Here is a 20071-nt window from a genome sequence, read left to right on the forward strand (position 1 = left end):
TGAAATGTTGTCTGTTCCATGATACTATATTACTTCTTTAAGTCGTGTGACAAACACCATTTGAGAAACAAAGCATGGTTTTGGCACATCACTTTAGAGAGTTTAAGTCCATGTGAATGAAGAAGGCATGGTGTAGGAAATCAGTGGAAGGTGGCTGAACTGTGAGGCGGCAGATGTTCCGGTTATGGTTGACCTATAAGCTGAGCACTTCTGAAACTAAAGATTGAGGATAATCCCTCAAAGGGGTGGCTCTAGCGATCTACTGTACAGGGCATTCCTTAACTTTTAAAGATCCCACAACTTTTAAAAAAAATGCACCTCTATTTTTGGGGAAGGAATTTATTGGATGGCTCTCTGGAAGACACTTCACAAATAAATAAGAATATTCCATACATAAGGCTCATGAATTTCTCATAATGTAAACTGCATTTATTGCAACTTGGAATGTCCCCATATGATTCACAATTCAAACAATGTACAAAAGTCTGAAATCCAAAGGCTCTTCTGAGTCTCAAAGCTTTAATCCTTTGCAAAATCAGAATGAATATTGAGTCTTTAAACATACAAAGTCACAAATTAAAGACCAGCATTCTAAAAGGAAAGTGTAGGTAATGGTACACAAAAATCTTAAAAAGAGCGAGACCAAATACAAGTGAGAAAAATACCAAAGCTTGTAGCTCCAGCACAAGAAAGTGGGGAATATGATTACAAGAAATGAACTCCAAAGGACATAGAGAGGCCCTTTTCAGCCTTAACTCCTGCAGTACATCTGGCCTCTCTCAGGCTCATTCCACTTTTTAAATGTGAGCGTGCTTACATACATCCCACATTCCTTGCATCGCCAGCATCCTAGCGTGTCCATGGCACTTTAGACCTCACCCTCATGCATATTTGCCTTAGTTAGGGTTTCCATTGCTGTAAAGAGACACCATGACCACAGCAACTCTTAGAAGGACAACATTTAATTGATGGAGCTCCCTTACACTTTCAGAAGTTCACTCCATTATCATCATGATGGGGAGCATGGCAGCATGCAGACAGACATGGTGCTGGAGCAGTAGCTGAGCCTCCTATATCTTGCAGGCAGTGGGAAGTCAACTAAGACACTCAGTGGTGTCCTGAGCATGGGAAACCTCAAAGCCCACACTCACAGTGACACATTTGCTCAAAAAAGGTCATGTCCGCTCCAACTAAACCATACCTCCTAATAGTCACTCCCTATGAAACTATGGGGGTCAGTTACATTCAAACTACCACATTCCACTCCCCTGTACCCATAAACTTGTAAAAATATCATAATGCAAAATGAATACAGTCAACTTCAAAAGTCTCCATTGTCTATCACAATCTCAACAATGTTTTAAAGTCCAAAGTTCAAGGACTTTTCTGAAATTCATAAGTCTCTTAAATGTAATCCCCTATAAAATCAAAATAAAACAACCAGATCACATACTTCCAACATATAATAGCACAGGATGTACATTAACATTCCAAAATGTAGTGAAGGGAGCATAGTGAGGAAAACTGGATCAAAGCAAGACTGAAAATCAGCCAGACAAACTCCAAATGCTGCATTTCAATGTCTGATGTTAGAAAGTTCTTCAGATGCCCAACTCTGTTCAACTTTGTTGAGTGCAACACATTTCTCTCTCTCCTGAGCTGGTTCCATTCTCCATCAGCAGCTCTCCTCTGCAGGTATCCCATGACACTGGCATCTCTAACATTGGGTTCTCCAAGGAAATCCAGGCTTCAACTTCCCAGCTTCACACAATGGCCTCTCTCCTAGGCCTCCATTCAGGGACATCCTGACACATGCCATTTCTTCTATCCTTAACTCTAAAGCCAGAACCACATGGCCAAATTTGCCAAGATCTGCTGCTTACTGGAGCTGGAACATGACCCACTTGTTCAATTGAAATCTTTCCTGGCTTTCTGTCCTTCACTGCCTAAGCTTGGCTCTTCTGAAACTGGGTCTCTAGACCAGACTGGCTTAAAACTCAGAGATCAGCCACTTGCAAAGATCAAGATCACTTATTCTGCATATCTAGTATGTTATTACTCCACTCTACAAAATTTAAAAATTATTTCCTAGTGTCTTTGGATATCCCGTACCCACTGGCCACCACTCTTTTCATAATTTGTGACAGTCATTAAGCTAAATCATCGTATTTAATCCTTTAAAATTTATGGAATCCAGATGTCCACCTCATTTTCTTGGCAAGGCTATTTCCACTCAGAAAGAGACCCCAAGTCCTGTGCACTCCCCATACCTCCAGGTTCTGCCTGCCTCTGCAGTCGGTGCCCTCGGTGACTCTCCACTGTGCTCTGGTGACTTCTGTCCTGATAGTGAAGTCAAGGACCACCCTGTACACTGTTTATTGATAAGACAGTCAACACATGCCACTGTGGTGAGAATTCTCTGCGGGATGCAATTCTCTAGGTAGAAGGCTGCTTTCTGCGAAGATGGACAGCAAATATGAAAGAGAAGTGAGAGTATTTTCTTGGCTATCTGTGTAAACACCATGTTAACAACTGAGAAGGATATATTTTTCTCTGGTTTTTGAGTCTAAATTATCACACATTCTTGACATTCATAAACATATACATAAATATTCTTTAAGACAAAGACAAGCGTCTTTTCTTGAACCAGGCTATTTGGTTCTCTCCTTCTAAGATGACTTAAGGTTTCCAAAATGAATCAACAGAAATACAAAGTAATATTTAGCATACATGGCATAATAACCCTGAAATCTCATGCTGTGGGTCTTCCACTAGGTTAGGCTGAAACGCCAAGCAGGGGTTTTTTTAAGTGTATTTTTCTCCACTGCCACAGGGTGGCAGATTTGTCCTTAAAGACGGAGCTTCTTTACAACCATTCGCTAAATTTTTTTTCCTTTCCATGACTAATAGAAGCTAGAAGTCACTGGGAATGGTGTCTTCCTTTTCCTCTCTTTGGTTGGGTCCCCTGGTGACAATATTCTCTGGTTTCTTTCTGAGCAGCAGGCCTTCAGGTGAGGACGTGATGGCTTCCTGTGTGCTGAATCTGGACCTCCAGGAGACAGGAGAAATCAGCCTTGCCTCCCTTTCCTGGTAGGACTGATCATCCTCGGGGCCAGTCGGGGCATGTGGCTCCTGCCCTGTGACCTTGTGAATGCATGGTCTCTTTTGAATGACATCTCTATGAATGCTCAAACCGCAGAGATCAATCTGACATCTGTCTTCTCTCTTCATGTTCCCTATTTATACTAATAATCCTTAAATTCCCAGCCTTTTACTTCCCAGATAAGAGACCAACATTTATCTACACCCCTACCCCCAGGTTCACTTTTTCACAGGACAATAGAGAAAGGTCTCATTCCCAGTGCTCATAATCACTGCAGCCAAGTACCCATTTGCCACCTGGTGGTCGCTTTCTTCTCTTTGATACTATTCAGAGTCACCATGAAAACAAACCTCTGAGCTGTCTGTGAGAAATGTTTTAAATTAGATTAATTAAAGTGGAAAGACCCATCCTAAATGTAGGCAGCACCTACCCATGAGCTAGGGTCCCGGGGTGACCTAAAAGAGAAGCAACTGAATGCATGCATTCCTGTCTCTCTGCTTCCAGTCTGCAGGTGTCATGTGACCAGTTAGCTTCTCTGACTTCTCTGCCAGGACAGACCATACTGCTTGCAGTGTAAGCTGGAATTAATCTGCACCCCCTTAATTTGCACTTGTAATGTATTTATCACATCAACCAGAACTATTGTGACTGTACAAGAGCTAACGGTCTTAACATTTTAGACAAATTCCATGATGTCCCCCAAGTGTAGAATAATGTTGTATCAAAATTCTATCTAGAATTATATTTGCATATTAGAAAACATAAATCTAGGATCTGCTTGGCTGAATGTGTCTTGACTTACTTTCTCCTCTATTTGGTGAACACGTATAAAGTATTTTAGCACCAGCATGTACATATTTTCTTTAAAATTAATTTACTGTATTTGAGGTCATTGAGTTTCCTACAAAGAACGGTTTGTACTGACTCCTAGGTCCAGGCAGAGGTCAATGTAATTCTGTGGTCATGGGTCAGGCTAGGTGCTTAAAAACCAGTTGAGACAGTTGAGACAGTCTTTACATCATAGCCGGTGGGGACACACACACACACACACACACACACACACACACACACACACACACGAGACGGGCGGGGATGGGACACACACAGCCTGATACTGTTTGTTACATCATTACTAACTCCCACTGAGGCAAGCTTCGTGGTGACAAAAGTTTATTACATTCAAAAAATGAGTCTCTGTTTAATGTAGCTTAAAAACCATTCAGCAGTGTTATAAGAACGTTCAGTTCAGATGGAAATGCCTGTCATACTGAATCTTGTATAATTTAGATAATGTTATAAAATTCTGAGTAAAATATACATTAATTCAGTGAATTAATACTAGATATTAAATTAAAAATCTGATGTAAATTTATTCCATCTGTCTTCTGAGAAGTTCTTTATTAGATTTTCATAAAGATTAAAATTAATTAGGTTCATAATGAAAGGATATTATGTGCTTGTGCGCCCTTCCTCTCATTACAACTTTTCCAAAAACCTCTGTGCGCAGAGCTGAAGGTGCAGATTTATAAAAACCAAGATTAAAAAACAATGCAGTGACATCATATGTTTCCAGAGAGCTCTATCTTTGTGCCTATATTGAAGCACATGAACACATGTGTGTATGTATACATTTGTTTTTTCAAGGACTTGTATCCAATGCTCCTTTAAAAGTTTTTAAGTTTAAGATGTCATGGTCATTTTTCCAGATTAGCCTATGACCTAATTTGGTTTCCTGTTGCTGTGACGAAACACTGAGCAAACACAATTTTGGAAGAAAAGAGTTTATTTGGCTGCTTGCAGGTTACAGTGCGTCGTCAAGGGAAGCCAGGACAGGAAATTGGAGGCAAAAACTGAAGCAGAAGCTATGGAGGAAAGCTGCTGACAGGCTTACCCTCAGGCTCTAGGTCAGCTGGCTTCTTTATATATCCCAGGACCCAAGGCCTAGGGGTGTGGTATAGCCCTGTCAGGTTGGGCTTTCTTACACCAATTAGCAATTAAGAAGTGCCCTGTAGACATGGCCATAGGCTAATCTGGAGGTAATTCCTCCATTGTTATTTCCTCTTCCCAGGTGTGTCAAATTGACACCAAGATTAGCCATTGTATTATAGAACCCTACCTAAATCCACTTTCTTGCTAAAAGCCCTTGGGACTTACATGTACTTTAAAAGTCAAGATTGGGGGTAGTGTGGCCCCCAAAGAGCTGAGGTGGATATTATTATAGCATTTCTGACTGAGTCTTGGGGAGCACATGCTAATCAAAACCTTTAACATTGGTCTATAGGGACCTGAAGAAAGACACACTAAACAGAAAAAAGAAGATTATGAGTGACTGTGTCTGGGAAGCCGGCTTTATCTCCAGGCAAATCTGTGGCTAAGTCTCAGGTGGGGTGTGTATCATTGTAACTCTTTGCCTTCCTTTGGTGCAAAGCGCTGGGCTGGATGAAGCCACTGGATGAAGAAAAGTCAGTAGAATCTGGCATCCTGATGGTGTCAGAAGCGGCACAGCTCTCAGGGCAGGCGAAGGTCTGTGGGATGGTGGTTTTCTGTATCCTCTGATGACTGAGATACAAACCAGGCCCAGAGCTGCATTCGGCTTTGTGATCAAACCCTGCCGTGGAGGTAGCACATCACATGCAGCCATCCTGTACTCCTGGAAGAACTTTCCTGAGATGCTAAAAGATTTACTGAGTCCGCTGAAGAAGGCCGGCATGGGAATTCTCTGCCAGGCCAGAGGAGAAGCAGAGGGAACATGAAGCAGGGTATGCTGTGGCGTCCCAGCCTGTAGAAACAAGCCCGGTGATGCAGCCTGCGCATGCGCCTTTCAGGGATCTGGTGGAACAAGAAAGTGCTGCCTCTGGATAGACTCCCATTCTCTGAAAGACTTTGAAAAACCTTTTGTGATTTATACATCGTGGTCATGAGAAGGTAGGGTTTCTTTGCATTCTCATGCTGAATGCAATGAAACACATTTTATTTTTTAAATATTATATATTAATTGATTTTCTATGTGTATGTGCATGTGTTGTTCATGCTTGTGGAGGCCAGAGGACAATTTGTGGGAGTCGGTTCTCTCCTTCCACCATCTGGGTCTCAAAGAATCAAACTCAGGTCATCAGGTTTGGTTGACAAGCCTCTTTGCTAAGCCATCTCAGTGGCTAAGACAAGACATTCTTTTAAAAGCAATTCCGCATCTTCCCCCGGACTTCCCTTCTGAAGCACAGACTTAGAGGCTGGCCCCCAGCTCCCATCTTGCCGTGGATTTCCCATCTGGAGGAGAGAGAGAGAGAGAGAGAGAGAGAGAGAGAGAGAGAGAGAGAGGAGAGCACCCATCCTCCCCCGGACTTCCCTTCTGAACAAGAGCTTCCATCCTGTCCCGGACTTCCAATTTGGACAAGAGAGCTCCCATCTCGACAAGAGAGAGAGACTTCTTGAATCTGTCAGCTCTGAACCAAGTGTGCGAATAAGGCCAGGAACGAACCACAAGGAGATGGGCAGACGTCAAGGCAGAAACACATACAACAAAATGAATAGTAATACACCATCACCAGGCCCTAGCCCTCCTCCAACACCTAGACCTGAACATCAGAAATTGGAAGAAGCAGAAGAAAATAGCCTTATGAATGTCATCATGAAGAAGCTAGAGGCTCGTGTAGAGGAAAAGACAAAAAAATGTGAAGAACGCTGTAAACAACTAGAGGAAAGGGCAAACAAATTAGAAGAAATCAATAAAGTCCTGGAAGAGAACAATAAAATACTGAAAGAAAATCAAGAAAAATCAATGAAACAAATGAAGGAAACAGTCCAAGACCTGAAAAGGGAAATAGAAAAAATGAAGAAGACACAAACAGAGGGAATGCTGGAAATAGAAAATCTGAGAAAACGATTGGGAACTTCAGATGCAAGTATAATCAACAGAATGCAAGAGATGGAAGAGAGGATCTCTAGCGTTGAAGATACAATAGAAGAAATGGATTCATCAGTCAAAGAAAACACTAAAGTCAACAAAGTCATGAACCAAAATGTCCAAGAAATTTGGGACACCATGAAAAGACCAAACCTACGAATAATAGGGGTAGAAGAAGGAGAAGAATACCAACTCAAGGGCACAGAAAATATATTCAACAAGATCATAGAAGAAAACTTTCCCAACTTAAAGAAGGAAATGCCTATGAAGATACAGGAAGCCTATAGAACACCAAACAGACTAGACCCCCAAAAAAAGTCCCCTCGCCACATAATAATTAAACAATTAAACGTACAGAATAAAGAAAGAATATTAAGAGCAGCAAAGGAAAAAGGCCAAGTGACATATAAAGGCAAACCTATCAGAATAACACCCGATTTCTCAATGGAGACTTTGAAAGCCAGAAGGTCCTGGACAGATGTAATGCAGACATTAAGAGACCATGGATGTCAGCCTAGACTAATATACCCAGCAAAACTTTCAATCGTCATAGATGGAGTGAACAAGACATTCCATGACAAAGCCAGATTTAAACAATATTTATCCACAAACCCAGCCCTACAGAAAGCACTAGAAGGAAAATTCCAACCTAAGGAAGTCAGATACAACCTCGAAAACACAGGCAATAGATAAAGCCACAGCAGTAGACCCCAACGAAGAAAAGTACACACACATCACCACCAAAAAATAACAGGAATGAACAATCACTGGACATTAATATCCCTCAATATCAATGGACTTAATTCACCTATAAAAAGACATAGGCTTACAGAATGGATACGAAAGCAGGACCCATCTTTCTGCTGCATACAAGAAACACATCTCAAATTCAAAGATAGACACTACCTAAAAATAAAAGGCTGGGAAAAGACTTTCCAATCAAACGGTCTTAAGAAACAAGCGGGTGTAGCCATCCTGATATCCAGCAAAATAGACTTCAAACTAAAATCAATCAAAAGAGATCAAGAAGGGCATTACATACTCATCACAGGAAAGATCCACCAAGATGAAGTCTCAATTCTGAACATTTATGCCCCAAACACAAGGGCACCCACACATGTAAAAGAAACATTATTAAAGCTTAAATCACATATAAAACCCCACACATTAATAGTGGGAGACCTCAACACCCCACTTTCACCACTGGACAGATCCCCCAAATCGAAACTTAACAGAGAAATAAAGGACTTAATTGATGTCATGACTCAAATGGACTTAATCGACATCTACAGAACATTCCATCCTAACAAAAAAGAATATACCTTCTTCTCAGCACCCCATGGAACCTTCTCTAAAATCGACCACATACTTGGTCACAAAGCAAATCTAAACAGATACAAAACAATTAGAATAACCTCCTGTGTTCTATCAGACCACCATGGTCTAAAGTTGGATTTCAACAACAACAAAAACTACAGAAAACCTACAATCTCATGGAAACTGAACAATACCCACCTGAATCACCAATGGGTTAAGGAAGAAATAAAGAAAGAAATTAAAGACTTCCTAGAGATCAACGAAAATGAAGACACCACATATCCAAACCTATGGGACACTATGAAAGCAGTACTAAGAGGGAAATTCATAGCACTAAACGCCCACATAAATAAGCTGGAGAAATCTCACACTAGTGACTTAACAGCACACCTGAAAGTTTTAGAACAGGAAGAAGCAAAGTCTCCCAGGAAAAATAGATGCCAGGAAATTATCAAAGTGAGAGCTGAAATCAATAAAATAGAAACAAAGAGAACAATACAAAAAATTAATGAAACAAAGAGTTGGTTCTTTGAGAAAATCAACAAGATAGACAAGCCCTTATCCAAACTAACCAAAAGACAGAGAGAGAGCATCCAAATCAACAAAATCAGAAATGAAAAGGGGGACATAACAACAGACATTGAGGAAATCCAGAGAATCATCAGGTCATACTTCAAAAACCTCTATTCCACAAAACTGGAAAACCTAAAAGAAATGGATAATTTTCTGGATAGGTACCACATACCTAAATTAAATCAAGACCAGATAAACTATTTAAATAGTCCAATAACCCCTAACGAAATAGAAACAGTCATTAAAAGTCTCCCAACCAAAAAAAGCCCAGGACCAGATGGTTTCAGTGCAGAATTCTACCAGATCTTCAAAGAAGAGTTAATACCAATACTCTCTAAATTGTTCCATACAATAGAAACAGAAGGAACATTACCAAACTCCTTCTATGAGGCTACAATTACCCTGATTCCCAAACCAAACAAGGATACAACAAAGAAAGAGAACTACAGACCGATCTCCCTCATGAACATTGATGCAAAAATACTCAATAAAATACTGGCAAACAGACTCCAAGACCACATCAAAACAATTATCCACCATGATCAAGTAGGATTCATTCCAGGGATGCAAGGATGGTTCAACATACGAAAGTCTGTCAATGTGATACACCATATAAACAAACTCAAAGAAAAAAACCACATGATCATCTCACTAGATGCTGAAAAGGCATTTGACAAAATCCAACACCCCTTCATGATAAAGGTCTTGGAGCGATCAGGAATACAGGGAACATACCTAAACATAATAAAGGCAATTTACAGCAAGCCAACAGCCAACATCAAATTAAATGGAGAGAAACTCAAAGCAATTCCACTAAAATCAGGAACGAGGCAAGGCTGTCCGCTCTCCCCATACTTATTCAATATAGTACTTGAAGTTCTAGCCAGAGCAATAAGACAACATAAGGAGATTAAGGGGATACAAATTGGAAAGGAAGAAGTCAAGCTTTCCCTATTTGCAGATGACATGATAGTATACTTGAGCAACCCCAAAGATTCCACCAAGGAACTGATACAGCTTATAAACACCTTCAGCAACATAGCAGGATACAAGATCAACTCCAAAAAATCAGTAGCCCTCCTATATACAATGGACAAAAAAGCGGAGAAGGAAATCAGAGATACATCACCCTTTACTATAGCCACAAATGACATAAAATACCTTGGGGTAATACTAACCAAGCAAGTGAAGGACCTATATGACAAGAACTTTAAGTCCCTGAAAAAAGAAATTGAAGAAGATGTCAGAAAATGGAAAGATCTCCCATGCTCATGGATAGGCAGAACTAACATAGTAAAAATGGCAATCTTACCAAAAGCAATCTACAGATTCAATGCAATCCCCATCAAAATACCAACACAATTCTTCACAGACCTGGAAAGAATAATACTCAACTTCATATGGAAAAACAAAAAACCCAGGATAGCCAAAAGAATCCTGTACAATAAAACAACCTCTGGAGGCATCACGATCCCTGACTTCAAGCTGTACTATAGAGCTACAGTAATAAAAACAGCTTGGTACTGGCATAAAAACCGACATGTGGACCAATGGAATCGAATTGAAGACCCTGATATTAATCCGCACACCTATGAACAAATAATTTTTGACAAAGAAGCCAAAAGTGCACAATGGAAAAAAGAAAGCATCTTCAACAAATGGTGCTGGCAAAACTGGATATCAACATGTAGAAGGCTGCAAATAGATCCATATCTATCACCGTGCACAAAACTTAAGTCCAAGTGGATCAAGGACCTCAACATAAATCCAGCTACTCTGAACCTGCTAGAAGAGAAAGTAGGAAGTAGTCTTGAACACATTGGCATAGGAGACCACTTTCTAAATAGAACACCAGTAGCACAGACACTGAGAGAAACAATCAATCAATGGGACCTCTTGAAACTGAGAAGCTTTTGTAGGGCAAAGGATACGGTCAACAAAGCAAAGCGACAGCCTACAGAATGGGAAAAGATCTTCACCAATCCCACATCTGACAGAGGACTGATATCCAGAATATATAAGGAACTCAAGAAATTAGACATCAAAATGCCCAACAGTCCAATTAAGAAATGGGCTATAGAACTAAACAGAGAATTCTCAACAGAGGAAACTCAAATGGCTGAAAGACATTTAAGGAATTGCTCAACTTCCCTAATCATCAGGGAAATGCAAATCAAAACAACTCTGAGATACCACCTTACGCCTGTCAGAATGGCTAAGATCAAAAACACTGAAGACACCTTATGCTGGAGAGGATGTGGAGCTAGGGGAACTCTCCTCCACTGCTGGTGGGAATGCAAGCTTATACAACCACTTTGGAAATCAATATGGCGATTTCTTAGAAAATTGGGAATCCATCTCCCCCAAGATCCAGCTATACCACTCTTGGGCATATACCCAAGGAATGCTCAACCACACCACAAGAGCACTTGTTCAGCTATGTTCATATCAGCGTTGTTTGTAATAGCCAGAACATGGAAACAATCTAGATGCCCTTCAACTGAAGAATGGATAAACAAAATGTGGTACATATACACAATGGAATACTACTCAGCAGAGAAAAACAATGACATCATGAGGTTTGCAGACAAATGGATGGATCTAGAAAAAATCATCCTGAGTGAGGTATCCCAGACTCAGAAAGACAAACATGGTATGTACTCACTCATAACAGGATACTAGATGTGGAACAAGGATGACTGGACTGCTACTCACATCACCAGGCAGGCTACCTGGAAAACAGGACCCCAAGAAAGACACAGGGATCGCCCAACGACAGAGAAATGGAATGAGATCTACATGAACAGCCTGGACAGGAGTGGGGGTAGTGAAGGGCGAGGGTCGAGGGAAAGAGAGCTTGGGTGAGTGGGAGATCCCAGCTGGATCAAAAACAGAGAGGGAGAACAAGGAATAGGAGACCATGGTAAATGAAGACCACATGAGAATAGGAAGAAACAAAGTGCTAGAGAGGCCCACAGAAATCCACAAAGATACCCCCACAACAGACTGCTGGCAATGGTCGAGAGACAATCCGAACTGACCTACTCTGGTGATGGGATGGCCAAACACCCTAATTGTCGTGCTAGAAACCTCATCCAACTACTGATGGATCTGGAGGCAGAGATCCATGACTAGGCCCCAGGTGGATCTCTGGGAGTCCAATTAGCGAGAATGAGGAGGGTTTATATGAGAGAGAATTGTTGAGACCAAGGTCGGATAAAGCACAGAGACAAATAGCCAAACAAACGGAAACACATGAAATATGAACCAATGGCTGAGGGGTCACCAACTGGATCAGGCCCTCTGAGTGGGTGAGACAGTTGATTGGCCTGATCTGTTTGGGAGGCATCCAGGCAGTGGGACCGGGTCCTGTGCTCATTGCATGAGTTGGCTGTTTGAAACCTGGGGCCTATGCAGGGTCCCTTGGCTCAGCATGGGAGGAGGGGACTGGACCTACCTGGACTGAGTCCACCAGGTTGATCTCAGTCTGTGGGGAAGGCTTTGCCCTGGAGGAGATTGGAATGGGGGGCGGGCTGGGGGGAAGGTGAGGGGGGCGGGAGGGGGGAGAACAAGGGAATCTGTGGCTGATATGTAGAACTGAATTGTATTGCAAAATAAAAATTAAAAAAAAAAAAGCAATTCCATCTCTTTACTCTCATTAAATATCAGGTGGGTAAAGAATACCAAAGGCTGCATGGACTGTGTCCCAGGACAGGGGCATGGCCTTTAATTCCCCATGTAGGTTGGACAGTGGAGCCTCAAATGTCTCAGATGTGTATATATCTATGCACACAGTACATGAAGAGACTTCAAATGAACATTCTGGAGGTTTGGGGCACTCTTCACTCAGTGACTTTTGCTGTTCCTGTGATACAGTGTACCAATGGAAGAAGAAAGGGTTGTCTGCTCTCAAAGTTGGAGGTTGCAGTTTATCACAGTGGAGAAATCGGGAGGCCAGAGCTTGAAGCAGTTCATCATGATGCGGCCTCAGTCAGAGTCGAAGACAGATGAGTGTTCATGCTCAGAGAGCTTTCTTTCCACACAGTCCAGGAGCTTAGTCCAAGGAATAGTCCTCCACACCTAGGGTGAGTCTTCTCTCTCAATTAACATAACCTAGACAATCCCTTACAGGCCTGGCAGAGGCTTGCCTCACAGGTGAGTCTATGTCCTGTCAAGTAGACAACCCCTATAAAACCACATCAATAGACTATTTTATTGCATTGGTATGCTCTTACATTTTTATAGTTTATTCAACAACAACAAAACCCAAGATACTTAATAAAAATGAGTAAACGACAGATTACTCTAAAATCCATATAGGATGAAATAGAGATACCCATTTGAAACCAGAAGCGGAAATTAACTCCAGGTTTTCCCACACCTGAATCTTAGCTCATCTTAAAATTGATCCATTTCTGGGACAGTCTCCTGCTTTTCTCAGGGTTGCTGTAACATTGTTTGGACAGTGGTTTCTAGACCATTAAGGCATTCCTCAAACATTTCTGAGTCTTCCCAAGTGTTAAGCTTGCTAGTTCATAGGGCGTATAGGACAGCCCTGTAGCTGTGAATCTGTGAAGTCAATATCATTTCCAACCTCCCTTACTGACCACACCTTCACTTTCAAACGGTGGTTTCTCAGAGAAAAGGCAATGGAACCCTGGTTTAAAAAAAAAAAAAAAAAAAAAAGGAGCCAAGTCATGACTCTTCTGTCCAGAACTGGGGCTTCCCGTCTCATCTTGTAAAAACCAATCTTTCACTGGTTGTCAAGTCCCTGCCAGATCTGACTTGCCTCCGTTTCTGTTTCCCCACCCTCCTGTCTTGAAGCTCCCATGGGGCTCCAGTCACACAGGCCTCATCGTTCTGGGCCAGGTGACTCAGAGTGTTTGCATTTACCATATCCTCTGCCTGGAAAACCCCTCTACATATTCACACACCTGGGTTCTCATGCCCTCCAAGAAGAGGTTCAGCTGCCACCTTCCTGGTGAAGCTTTCATCATGCCACTAAAAATGTCAAATGACACCCACAGCACTCTTGATCCCCACCTATAAATTTTGATGTTGCATATTGCCTGAGCCTATCTTCTTGTATGTAAGCCCCGTGAAGCCTTTTTTGGTCAAGTTGTTGCTCACTGCTGTAGTTTCAGTATAGACTTGAATGCATGCGTGTAGGAGGGACACCCCAGCATGAGTGTTTGTTGAATGAGAGATAGGCAAAGAGTAGCATCTAAGTTGAACGAAGTATGTACTTGAATGGAAAAAAGGAAAAGGATACATGACTGCTCCTAGGTATGTATGGAGGAGAAGGTTTATTGTAGATATGTGGGAGAGCATAGCCAGAGGCTAGAACATCCGGGAGAGCCCAGAATGGACATGACCAGACTGAGGTGGGTCATGTGAGGAGATGGAGGAGGGGAAGGGAGAGAGGAAAGAGGGGAACCAGATGCAGCAGCCAGGAGGCCCAAAGGTACACAGATAGCACTCAACCAAAATGATTGGATTAAGGAAGGGTAGCTAGGAGAAGGGCAGCCTAGCCCCAGGGCTGGAGAAGGTCAGGGTAGGGGGCCTGGTATGCCAGCCAGGAAGACCCTTTAACAGATAGGGACTGAGGGATACAGGGAGAACCTGGTGGTCAAGTCTATTTTGATATAGGTATAGGCACCTCAGCCGTTTGTCCCAGGTTTGAAACCTAGCAGTACTGAGGAGCACAAAGGAGTGAGTTGACGTTACGTGACATGGGAAAGACCAGATGTGACATTTGAGAATGCTATTGGCTGTCTCTGTGGAGATGCTGAGGAAACTGTCACACATGCGCTTTGGGGGGAAATCTTGAGATGTTCATGCATCATTGATAGATTTAGGACTCACTGTATTAAGAAAGGCTGAGGTTAGCGAGGACTTAGAATAGACTGCAGAAGATCCCTTAGACTAGACATGGGTCATGTGAACATCAAGGCAGGCTGAGGATGCTCAAGGACACCAGGCCAGATAAACACACTCAAGACTGAGTGCCATCTTCAGATCCTAAAACCTGAAGACGCTGGAAGAAACCTTGAAAACAAATGCAGGGAGGAGAAACACCTTAGGTATCTAGAAGCGACAAAAGGCAGACCAATGTGAAGAAGGCAAGCAGAGGAGAAAAGTGGGGTGCAACTGCTAAAACAGTGTGGAAATTCGCAGAGAGGACGAGCATGGCAGAAGGAATCTATGAGAAGGAAGTCAGTGTGTTTACTGTTTCTGTTCTTAAGTGACCTAGTGCAGCAGGAGGAGACAGCATAGCATGGCCACCAGCAGCCTGAGACTAGGGTTAGGTTTCTGTCAGAAACTGGAAAGCTGCAGGCATTGTTACCACAAATACCTCTTCTCCTTCCTCCTCCTCTGCCATTTCTCCTACACCCGTGTAATTCTTCAGTAGCAATATGATGCCACATCACTTATCCTTTCTCTGGGGACATGTCTATGAACCTGTCTCCAGGTTCTCTGACCACTGCACTGCCTGTCTGTAGTATGCTAGTGAGTCTACATCAGTGGTGTTTTATATTCTAGGTTGCCTTAACCATCAGCCCTCTCACCCTTGAGCCTCACTCAGAGTGTCCATCATCCCTCTGGTGTCCACTTGCTCTGGAGCTGTTCTTGATGTTCCAGTAGTTCTCCTAGTAAGTAGTCAATTTGACCTTCCCTGCCTCTGTGTTTTGAAGACCGTCACAGAAAGAGGGAATCACGGTTTTAACAGAAGCATCAAGAGCTCAGATACACAGTACATGGTGCTGCCCTGCAGAAGTGTTTAAACTTAGAACAGGCACAGGAAGAAAACTATTAACAAACGGCCTGCACACAAGAACAATGGCATATAAACATTCCAAGAGATAGGTTTAACTCTGAGTTGTGGTCATCAGTAAGGTCAACATGTTGTCTCAACTTCAACTTGACACCGGAAGTCATTGAGGCTGTCAGCCACACTGCTAGACCAGAAGAGAGGATAACTGTGATGAGCAGGAATCAGTTCAAGAAACAAAGTCAGAGCTGGTGTGAGGTGGCACACACCTTTGATTCCAGCACGCCTCAAGAAGAGGCAAGTGGATCTCTGTGAGTTCAAGGCCAGCCTGACCTACATATCAAGTTCCAGGCTAGCCAGGGCTACACAGTGAGACCCTTTCTCAAAGAAAAGAACAAGGAAACGAAGCAGGAATGAAGCATGCTCCAGGCATGGATGTGAGGGTGATTCCTTTCAGACATTTATTTTTGAGTGAAATATCTAATATGAGTCCTTCAGACCTTTAAGTAAAAAATATGATGGGGCCAGGTGGCTTGTCTATTTCTCACTTTCCCCTCCATCATAGGTGGATGTTTAGAGGAACTTCCGAATTTCAGGACACTACTAAAATTTATAAGAAAATCCTGATTCGTGCACAGTTAAATGCCTTTGAGCGGTAATTTAATATTCTTGTGATTATGACTTGGCTACATGCATTCACAGTTCTTTGTAAACTACAGAGTTACAAATACTAGTTCCTGTCTGGATCAAACAACATGAGTGTGGGTTTAACTCTTTGTAAAAATTCAGTTTGGAAGGAAGAGGCTATCTGCCTTTTAAACTATGAACAGTTGCCCATCCTTTTCTGACCACTGGGGGTCACTGCTACATTGTAAATATATTTCATAATTCCTGGGCAAAAGTAATCAGTTTCATAATTAGGACACTACAATCTATACATTGTGATTACTTGAAAATAAAAATGTTATTTTTGAGTAATTTTACTCAAAAATTTGAGTATGGTAATTTGAGGAGTTTTGTCCTTAAAATGGAGTATTATGAAATTCATATTAATATTGACATGCAAATATTCATCTATAAAGTGGAATTTTTATTATCAAAGCCTGTGTTCCTTAATATTTATAGGTCAACAGTAAAATTTCTTTCCATGGAATATCTTTGCAAAAGAGGACGGACCCTAAAAGGTAACAGAAATCAGTAAGAAGTGGAACATATTATCAAAGTTAGTGGCAAATGTTATTCTGAGCATTTTGCAGTCATTCAGACAATTGGCTTTTGTAAGACATCTGCATCCTCCAGAAATTATATCCTCAGAGTCTAAGCAAGGGGAGGCAGCCCAGGGGAAATTAGGTGAACAGCACATGTTTAGTATACTGTTACCAGACAGCTGAAATGTACATGCATGTGTGCATGCAAACAACACACACAGAATTACATGCATGCACATACAACATTATCTGACTTTTAGCAATGACTTCCTGTTCAGAATGTTGTGGAATCTCAGTTCACCCTCTTGAGAAGCTAGAAAATTTTCTTTTTCATATCCAGCGCCAAATACCTGGCTCAGAGACCAGAGGCCTTCCCTGCTGTAGGAGAGCAGAAGGCAGGGCAACAGGTTGGGATGTGGCTCCCAGAAGCTCAGATGCTCAAAGTCCAGCCATAGCTGACTTTTTCTCTAACCTAGGGGAAGGACCTCATGAATCTTCTAGATTTCATATTTCCCAGATGTGTGACATCTCAGGAGCCTCCCCTCTCCATCTGGAGGGGATATTTCAGCTCGAGGTAAATTACTAGGCAGAGCCCATGTTAGGCCATTTACATGGTCATATCTGGCACCCTCCCTTTCTACATGAAACCCAGCAGTAATGGGCTTTCTTGGCCAACTGACTTCTTTCATATGTTAGCCTTGATGTAGCTCATCCTGGTCTCTAGTTTCCTGTCACATGCCTACAAGCTGTAACTGACAGGCTATCACCCCAGAAGCCCCTATTGGGACAAGGGTGAAACCTAAGAAACAGGTGTTGAGAAGTCTGTGGCAGAGGTGTCCATGATGCTCGAATGTCTGACTTAAATGCTAAAGGACAAGGACAGAAAACAGTGAGTAAGCTAGCCTCCTGCCCCAGGAGTGGAGGCCATGAACAGAACAAAAGAAAAGCAGCGTGTGTACAGAACACCCCACGAAGCACAGCTGGAGTATTCCTTGTGTTTCTGATGTTGAAAAAATTCAGTGTTTTGAATTACAATAAATGCTTTAAGCACATTTCCAGATTCGCAGTGATGCGTCTTTTGTACGACAAATGGAACATAATGTTGGGCAAAGATGAGTGGACTCCCCAAACTGCCCAGTGTCTTAAAAGCTGCTGACATTCTGGATTTTCAAATTTTGTGTGACTAGTATGATTTTCTCATAGAAATTTTATTCTTTTATTATTTTTAACAAATTCTCAGAGAGATGTTTAAAAACATGCAATTAAAATATAAAATTTAAAAACATTTTCTGAATCATGTTCCTGCTTTGTGTTCAGGCCATCGGAGTTGGCCCCAACAAGTCACCTGTCCTCAATGAGTCCATTAAAAACACAGTTGATAACGAAAAGCAGAAAAAAGGGGATTTGTTCCTTGTAGGCACATTGGGGGAAGGAACAAAGAGGTTCAGTGAGGTCTGAGTGTAAACAGAGGGGAAGAGGACCATAGCTAAGGTGACCCATCCTGATCAAGGTGACTGTCATCGCTGGCCCTTTCTTTCTCTCACAGTAGGAGTTCTAGGGAAATTCCTTCAGAAGATCTCTACACAGGATGGTGACTCTGAGCCATCCATGTCCGTGTCCATGGCTAGTGAACCTAGTCCAGCCCAGTTTTGATTGGGTTTGTATCAGACGGGTGTCGGGTCAGTTTTCTCATCAAAAGAGTGTGCATTAGTTTCGATGTTGCTGTGTCTCTGTTTCCTGTTTCAAATGAGTCTCTTAATGATAAAAGGAAAAAATAACATGGATATCTCTATACAATAAGTATAGAAACTTTAAAATGCATCAGCAATAGAGAGAATCAAGCAGAAGAACATCAGGGCTGGGAATCAAGGTGGGCATATTATTATATTAAGGCATTAATAAATTAAATGTAATGGACACATCATTCAAGATCTCTGGAATGCTGCTATTCAGATATTGCACTTGTTAATTTTCTGTTTCTGTGATAAAACACCATGACCAGAAGCATCTTACAGAATGAAGAGTGTATTTGGGCTTCTAGATCCAAAGGCATGGGAGTCTATCATGGTGGGGAGACTTAGCACAAATGGCCCACATGGGGGCAGGAAAAGGAAGCTTAGAGGTTCCATCTCAACCACACTCAGGAAGCAGAGAGCAAACACAAGGGCATACACTATGACCATTCAAGGCCTGTCTCCAGGGACAGATGTCATCTACTAAGGCTCCATCTCCCTGATATTCCACATCCTCCCCAATTAGTACTGCCATCTGGGACCAAGTGTTCAATTATCTAAACCTGTGGGGGACATTCTTGTTCAAAAACACCTCAGAGACTAAATATAAATATCTGGCATTGAAGATAGAGTGGAGATAATCAGAGCATAAAAATCAAGTTCTGTGAAACAATAGCAGAAATTTCCTCATATCTAAGGAAATTTATGAACCAGCTCTAGAGAAGACATTTAGAACCACAACAGCCATGGCTGGATAACTTCTCCACATTGTATTGTAAAGACATTAAGCAGGGAAGAGGAGCTTGGACCTGCCTCATCTGAACATACCAGGTTCTACTGACTCCCCAGGGAAGACTTTGCTTTGGAGGAGGTGGGAATGGGAGAGTGGGTTGTGAGGGAAGGCTCGGGGAGTGGGAGGATGGAGGACAGGTGTAGATGTAACCAACCGTCTTATTAAATAAGAAACACAGAACCGATTCAGAGAAGAAAGCCAAGAGGTCGGAGCTAAGAGCCTCACCCTTCCTGCTTCAGCGATCCTCTTCAGCCAAGAGAGCTCTCCGAAAAAGGGACCTACTTTCTGTGTGTATGTCTTTATACAATCTAGCTGTTCTGCCTTCTCATTGGTTGTAAAGCCATGCCTCGTCCCTGCCTGTCTGTAAAGACTTCCAGGTCTTCCATGGTTGGGATGGAGATTAAAGGTGTGTGTCTCCAATGCTGGTTGTATTCTTTTACACAAAGATATCTACCTAGCTCTGTCTACCAAGTGCTGGGATTAAAGGCATGTGCCACTACCACCACATACTTGATATGGCTCTAATAGCTCTGATCCCTGGGCAAATTTATTTATTAACATACAATTAAAATCATATTTCAGTACAAGTAAAATACCACCATATTTCCCCTTGTCTATTTTAATAAAAAGAAAAAAAAGAAAAAGGTTATAACTAACAAAAGAAAAAC

The sequence above is a fragment of the Peromyscus eremicus genome, unplaced genomic scaffold (assembly GCF_949786415.1).
Source record: "Peromyscus eremicus unplaced genomic scaffold, PerEre_H2_v1 PerEre#2#unplaced_306, whole genome shotgun sequence".
In the NCBI taxonomy this organism is placed as follows: Eukaryota; Metazoa; Chordata; class Mammalia; order Rodentia; family Cricetidae; genus Peromyscus; species Peromyscus eremicus.